We start from the raw sequence: 6,632 nt of genomic DNA, 5'->3' as shown, positions 1-6,632 counted from the left end.
CAACTCATGGTCTGAAAGTGAATCCTTCGAAGACCCAAGTCATCATCATTGGCAGTAGCAAACTAATTCCTAGAGTAGATTTTGCGAATCTTCCCCCCATATACTTTGATGGTATCCAGATTCCATTTTCACACCAGGTAAAAAATCTTGGCGTTATTATGGACCGGTCCTTATCTTGGGTGCCTCAGGTGGGTGAGGTTAGTAGGAAGGTGTTTGCTGCTGTTGCTTCTCTTAGGCGACTACGTAATCTCTTGCCGATCGCCACCAAAATTGCACTTGCTCAATCCCTTCTTCTTCCGATCCTCGATTATGCCGACATCTCCTATCTTGATCTCACAGAAGAGCAACTGAATAAGCTCGAGCGAATACAAAATCTCTGCATCCGGTTTATATTTGGATTGCGTAAATTTGACCACGTTTCTCATTTTCGCGTGCAACTCAAGTGGCTCCCAATCCGTTATCGTCGTAATGTTCATATTCTTTGTCTTCTTTATAGTATACTCTTTAATCCCACCACTCCCCGTTACCTAAAAGAACGCTTTAGTTATTTAAATTCCACTAGATCCGCACAAAATTTGCTTCTTTCTGTCCCTCCTTCCTCCACAAAATTTTATAATTGCTCATTCACTTTTCGGGCTGTTCGGTTATGGAACTCTCTCCCTGTCGAAATAAGACGCGCTCAATCCCTTGCTGTTTTCAAATCCCATCTTAAAGACTATTATCTGTCCCTTCCTTAGTGTTTCTGTCCCCGTTACTGTTTATCACTTTTGGCAAGAATTATATAGTATTGTATATATGTATATATGTAGGTATATAATTATGTAAGTAGTGTGTATGTATATGTATTGTCTTACTGTTGTAGACTTAAATATTAAGGGTATTTTAGTTTGCTATTTAGTTTTTTTGCACCTCCTAATTAGTTAATTTAAGTTTCAGTTCTCCACTACCTAAAGGTTGTCTGGAAGAGATCGCTCTGTAGCGATAAGGCCGCCTGTTGTTTACCTCTATCTTCATGTTTTTTATGTGTTTCCATGTACATTATTTTCAGAGGTTGTGCAATAAAGAGGATTTGTATTGTATTGTATTATTTATCAGTATTCAGTATCATACCATAATCCAAATTATTGTACATGTAGCATAATAAATATATAATTGTTGGTGCAATAAAGAATATTTACTTACTTACTTACTTACCGTACGTATGGCTACCCTAAGCGAGTGCATTATGCTTTTTTTGTCTGACTACGAGCGCTACGACGCGTAGACGTGCTACGGCGTAACCATTGTAGCGTTTAACACATTCACCGCTGAGCTACGTAGCTCTACGTCGTAGCCAATAATATAGGTTTCCCGGTATGTAGCGGAAATGCTTCGTAGAGGCCAAGGACAACGTGCCGTGATTAGGGCTAAATGAGAATAATTTAAATACTAGAGGCCGATTCTGTTTTTTTTGTTGTTAAGGTATTGATTTTGTTATCAAACTCAAATCAAAATCTAAAATACACATACGACCTTATAGACTAAGATCCGGTCATTTTCAGAAAAAAGGTACCATTACGTTTTTTTTTTCAAATTTGCAAGTTTTTGGTTAGTTCTACTCAGAATCACGTGGAGTATCCAATACAAAAGGAAAAAAAAAACCGAAACAGTATGACGCATTTTCACATACATTTTTTAATTCATCATACAAATTTTTGGAGTCTTTTTTGTGACGGTCCCTACAAACCGTCACAAAAAAGACACCAAAAATTTGTATGATAAACTGGGGACACTTTTCTTTTTTTAATCTAATAATTCTCGTGATTTTAAGTCAAAATAACTCAAAAGTTGTTATTTTTCAAAAAAAAAAACTAAATGGTACACATTTTTCTGTATAATAATAATCATAATAATATTTAGGTTTAAAGATCTTTATTTTCTCATAAGAATACAAAATATTCACTTACATGAGAATTTTTCTTTTTTTTTTTCATGCAAAAAACATTTTAGCGGAGAGCGCACACTTATAACAAAAAACGTAGGTACATGTATGACTTAAACTAAAAATCTAAAAGTTAAACTAAACACAATAAAATAAAATAAAAACATTTTTGGTGGGTAAGTGAAATAACATATTTCAGTCCCACAAGACACGACGAACCTTATGTATTTGTAATAAGCTTTAAAAATTGTCAACCGATACAGTCTTGGAACTCGATCGAGTCGATTATCGTAAGTCGCGTTGTATTAGGACAACCTCTAAGATGACAGATGAAGTAGGACTATTAGCTACATTCAAGAAAGGTAGACGAATTTGTGACCACAATTAATTAGGCATTAGTTTTACGGTTAATTTTATAACTCGGAACACTAAACTGAGTTTTCTGACTAGAAACTATTTCTAAAATGTTTATTCCACTTGAGTTTGATCCCATTTTATCGAAGTCTAAACTGCTTCACTAAAGTTGCTAAAAGCCTGTTAAATCAAAGTTTTAACCAATCACAGCGAGCTTACAACCATGCCATCCAATCAGAGCGGCGCAGCGCGCTGGTAAAACAAACGGTAAGCGTTATCCAGGTTCCATTTTCAAAATCCAGGTCTACGTCGGTCGCCGGCCGGCCGAGTATATTCGGTAGAGTCCGGAGATGTTCGGGCGCGTTCGGTGGCGTCTGGGGCGCGTTTCCATGGCGACGGGTGGGCACGCGGTGCCGTGAGCGCCGCGGCCGCGGCCGAAAACAAACACGGGAGCGAAGGCTCGCCGGCTGATAGGGGAGCTTGCTTAAATGAGCTGTTTTCGTGAAGCATGCTCGTTGAGCGTATGAAATGAAAAAGATATGCTATATCCTTAGATAGATATTATTTAAAATTAACGGTTTCTTAATCAATGATCCGGTTCGTAGGACCATAATATTTTTAAGTTATATTTCTCTTTTAAGCTGCTAAGAAACACATGTATTCGTACTTTTTTGTGATTGCAGTTTTTTCCAATTAGTTACGTTCAGCCCCAAAAGAAAGTTTACCAACCCCCCATACACGTTAATCGCTGAGGTGCAAACTTGGACAATTTTCAGCACCGTGCGGCGAGGCGGGCGTCCCCGGCGCAGGCGGGAAAGGGGCGAGGGGGTGTGCGGGGAGGGGCAGCGCCGGAGCCTGCGCGCGCACCGTTCCCGCGTCAGTCGCTGGGCGGCGGTAGCCGGCGCACGGTCGATATCGCCTGGCCATGCTGCCTGCACGCGCTTCCGCGCTGTGAAGAGACCAGAGGTCAGTGACATGTGTGTGTAACAGGGTCAACTCATCATGTGCCTTGGGGAACCTGTACCGGTTGTAATGCGAATGCTGCTTTCATAGGTACGTGGTAAGCATGGGTGTTATTGTCATGCGCTCGGCTGCTGACGAGATGTCAGCAGCCTGAAAATGGCAGGTTAAGGAGATACTTACGCATAACCTTTTTAGGTTAAGACTTATCCTTAAGGGTGATAAAAAGATTCATAACCTCTTTCAAATCAGGATTACTTTCATACACATCACAAACCTTCGCATCAATGTAGTATTTCATATAGATGATCAATATAGCTTCAGTATAGATTATATATACAGCACACAGCTAATCAAGAATCAATTACACACAACGTAAATGAGAAATTACTATTTGATGAAACGGTTTCCCGGAGATACATAATAAATTCCCTTCGTAGAACCGTATTTATTTAGACTAACCTCTGGTATGTTTCGTGGAAATATACGGCACTATTTTTTGGGGTTTGCGCGGTTTGAGTGTCAGCTGATTGGGATGTGTGTGCAGTGTGACAGCTTTGACAGTTGACCAAGTGTGAAAGAGACGGTTTTAGCAGCCTTAAGAGGAAAGGTGACGGAGTCACGTGACCGCTGCTCCATACAAACGTAGACTACATTTTCCTGTCTGGATATTAACATTCTAAAAAAAATTTTGGTGTAGTTTGATGTATGTTAACCACAGCTATGCTCCTTCGTTTGATTATTTTCGAATATTTAATTATTATAATAGGTTAGAGTTAGACCAGGACAAGTTTGCAATGATTTTGATATCACACGAAGTGCAAGTGTTATTTTCAACGTCAAACTTCTATGGAATTATGACGTATAAATAACACTCGCACTGCATATTCTATCAAAATCGTTGCAGACTTATCGTGGTCTAACTCTAGAAGCATGGAAGTAGATTTTTGCTTTTAACTCATATAATAATAAGAACATCGAAAAAAGTCAAACGCCCCTTCGTTTGTGATGCAAAAAAAAATGTTTAAATATTTTCCATAATGTCAAGATCTAAAGAGAGTAAAATGTGGTCAAATCCCAGAATCATTGGACTTGCCTAACAGAAATGACGTTTTTAAGCTATGGCGTGGAACATACAAAACATCGTATTCAAGTCTACATTTCCAATCTTGACAAATCGAAAATGGCCTTAACGGCTTATATATATATATATATATATATATATATATCACATATCCTCTACTTGAAGCTGTTAAGGCCATTTTCGATTTGTCAAGATTGGAAATGTAGACTATATATATATATATATATTTTGTTTTTGGTGCGGTATTATTAAAAAAATACAATACAATACAATACAAATACACTTTATTGAACACCTCAATAAAGAAACAGTACAAATAATACAACACATAAAGAAGAGGTAAACAACAGGCGGTCTTATCGCTAAAAAGCGATCTCTTCCAGACAACCTTTAGGTAGCGGAATAATAATTGAATTATAAGTTAAATATTACATTTCTAAATAAATTAATGAGCTAACCCTTTATACATTTCCCGTGGCCGTACCATATAAAAATAATCCGTCATAGGGTGTTTATATATTATATATATCGTTATCTAAGTACCCACAACACAAGCCTTATTGAGCTTACTGTGGGACTCAATTGGTGTAATAAAATAATGTTGTATTATACTAAATATATATATCTCTATTTGGAAAATAAAATCCAGGTTGGCAGATACTTTTGGACTGTTGGTTCATCCGCTACCATTAATGCTGACTGTACTCTTATAGGTTATATATCAATGTTTAGAGGTACATACAGTCAACGTCAAACATATGTTTACACTTTTGCACCTTACTCCTTTGTAATAAGGCGAAAAATGAAAACATATCTTTGTCGGCGACTGTACGTACGAAAAAAATTTGACGCTCTCATATATTTTGGCCGGCTGATGTTGATATTTGGGTGAGTCAAATTTTTTTCGCAATTTCGGGGTGGTTCCATAAAAGTTGCTTAATATGACCTATATGTATGTTCACACCGTAAATATTAAATGTAACTTAATTTACACACTGTGCTTAACGAATACTTAGCAATATAATTAACACGAGATCTCAAATTATTTGTAGGTAATACGGTTATGGGGGATAAGATAAACTTAGAGATACTTAAATATATTTAAAACTAAATTAAATGATGATACTAAAAATAAAAGTAATGCATTAATAAAATTGAGTTAAACAATACTTACGTAGAAGGACTTTCCTCGAGCAAAATAATATTTATTTTTCCACACCTTATTACACAATTAAAATATCTCTACAACATCTAAAGCCTGACCAGTAATATATGATCACGCGCCATATTGCGGAATTTCATTGGAACTACATTTTTCATACAAAATTGAACTGTCACCCTATACATGAGAATAACAGCGCCCTCTTGACAATGATCATATAATTTTGGTCGGCTTTAAAGCCGATAGCTCAATACACCTTATAAAACCAACTCCCCCGCCGCCTCTGTCTGTATGTTCGCGATAAACTCAAAAACTACTGAACGGATTTTCATACGGTTTAAACCTATCAATAGAGTGATTCTTGAGAAAGGTTTAGGTGTATAATTTGTTAAGATTTTGTGCGTGCGAAGCCGGGGCCAGGGCGGGTCGCTAGTAATATACAAAACAAAAACAAAGTTCATCCGGAAATCAAAGAACTTTAAGTAAGTCCATTTCCTAAATTGGCCGGAGAATCGAACTTGAAACAATCTAATTGCAGGTAACGAAAGTGCTGTGCAGGCGAATTCGAGATTTAGTTATTCGATCTGTTTCCGATATGATACTGATCTGTCATTGTCCAAAGTGACATTTCTTTAACCAAAAACGTCACTTTTAACACTGACAAATTAGTGTCATATCGGAAATAGATCGAATAACTAAATCTCGCGGATTTCCGGTTCGAGCGCTATCTTGATAGTTACGCCTCGTGATTATTTTCCTTTAGTTTTTGGTCATTAATATTGTTTAACGTGTAATATCGATAGCTTATTATACAGTTAACTAATGTGGTAGTGAGGTGCAATGAATGGAGAATTCATCTTGACACGCGTTTAGCCACCATTTTGGAGTCAACGGCCTGTAGTCCACGTGCTATTTGTAAAGTCCAGCTATCGCTTTATCATCCTTTGCGTCTATTGCAGACGATTTAAGCATTGCTGTTTAGACAACGGGTTTGGTGACTGTGGAGGCCGATGCGTGAGCGGCACGACCTCCCACATTTTTGGCAGAGAAAGCTCATGCCACCTGAGGTTCCAGTCCCGATTTGCTTTCTGCGACACCTTCTGCTATCTAACGTAGTAAACCAGGCTTGGTCGCATAGCTTTCTCCCCTCC

The 6,632-nt window shown here is 37.7% G+C and overlaps 1 protein-coding gene across 9 annotated transcripts in view; it reads left to right on the top strand.

Annotated features, from left to right (window-relative positions):
- Nucleotides 1-3,061: 3,061 nt before the first annotated feature.
- LOC133521066 (disintegrin and metalloproteinase domain-containing protein 11) overlaps nucleotides 3,062-6,632 on the top strand; it is an 813,047-nt gene continuing 809,476 nt past the window's right edge. For 6 of the 9 annotated variants that reach the window (XM_061855804.1, XM_061855803.1, XM_061855806.1 and 3 more), the window contains exon 1: nucleotides 3,063-3,328. The gene's annotated coding sequence lies outside the window, so the exon portion shown is untranslated. Of the gene's footprint in view, nucleotides 3,329-6,632 lie in introns of all 9 variants that reach the window. The other 3 variants (XM_061855801.1, XM_061855805.1, XM_061855799.1) reach the window with 1 other exon arrangement.

This window comes from Cydia pomonella, chromosome 9 (genome assembly GCF_033807575.1).
Source record: "Cydia pomonella isolate Wapato2018A chromosome 9, ilCydPomo1, whole genome shotgun sequence".
Lineage (NCBI taxonomy): Eukaryota > Metazoa > Arthropoda > Insecta > Lepidoptera > Tortricidae > Cydia > Cydia pomonella.
The sequence above is the reverse complement of the archived record's forward strand: the minus strand, read 5'-3'. Positions and strand labels throughout refer to the sequence as shown.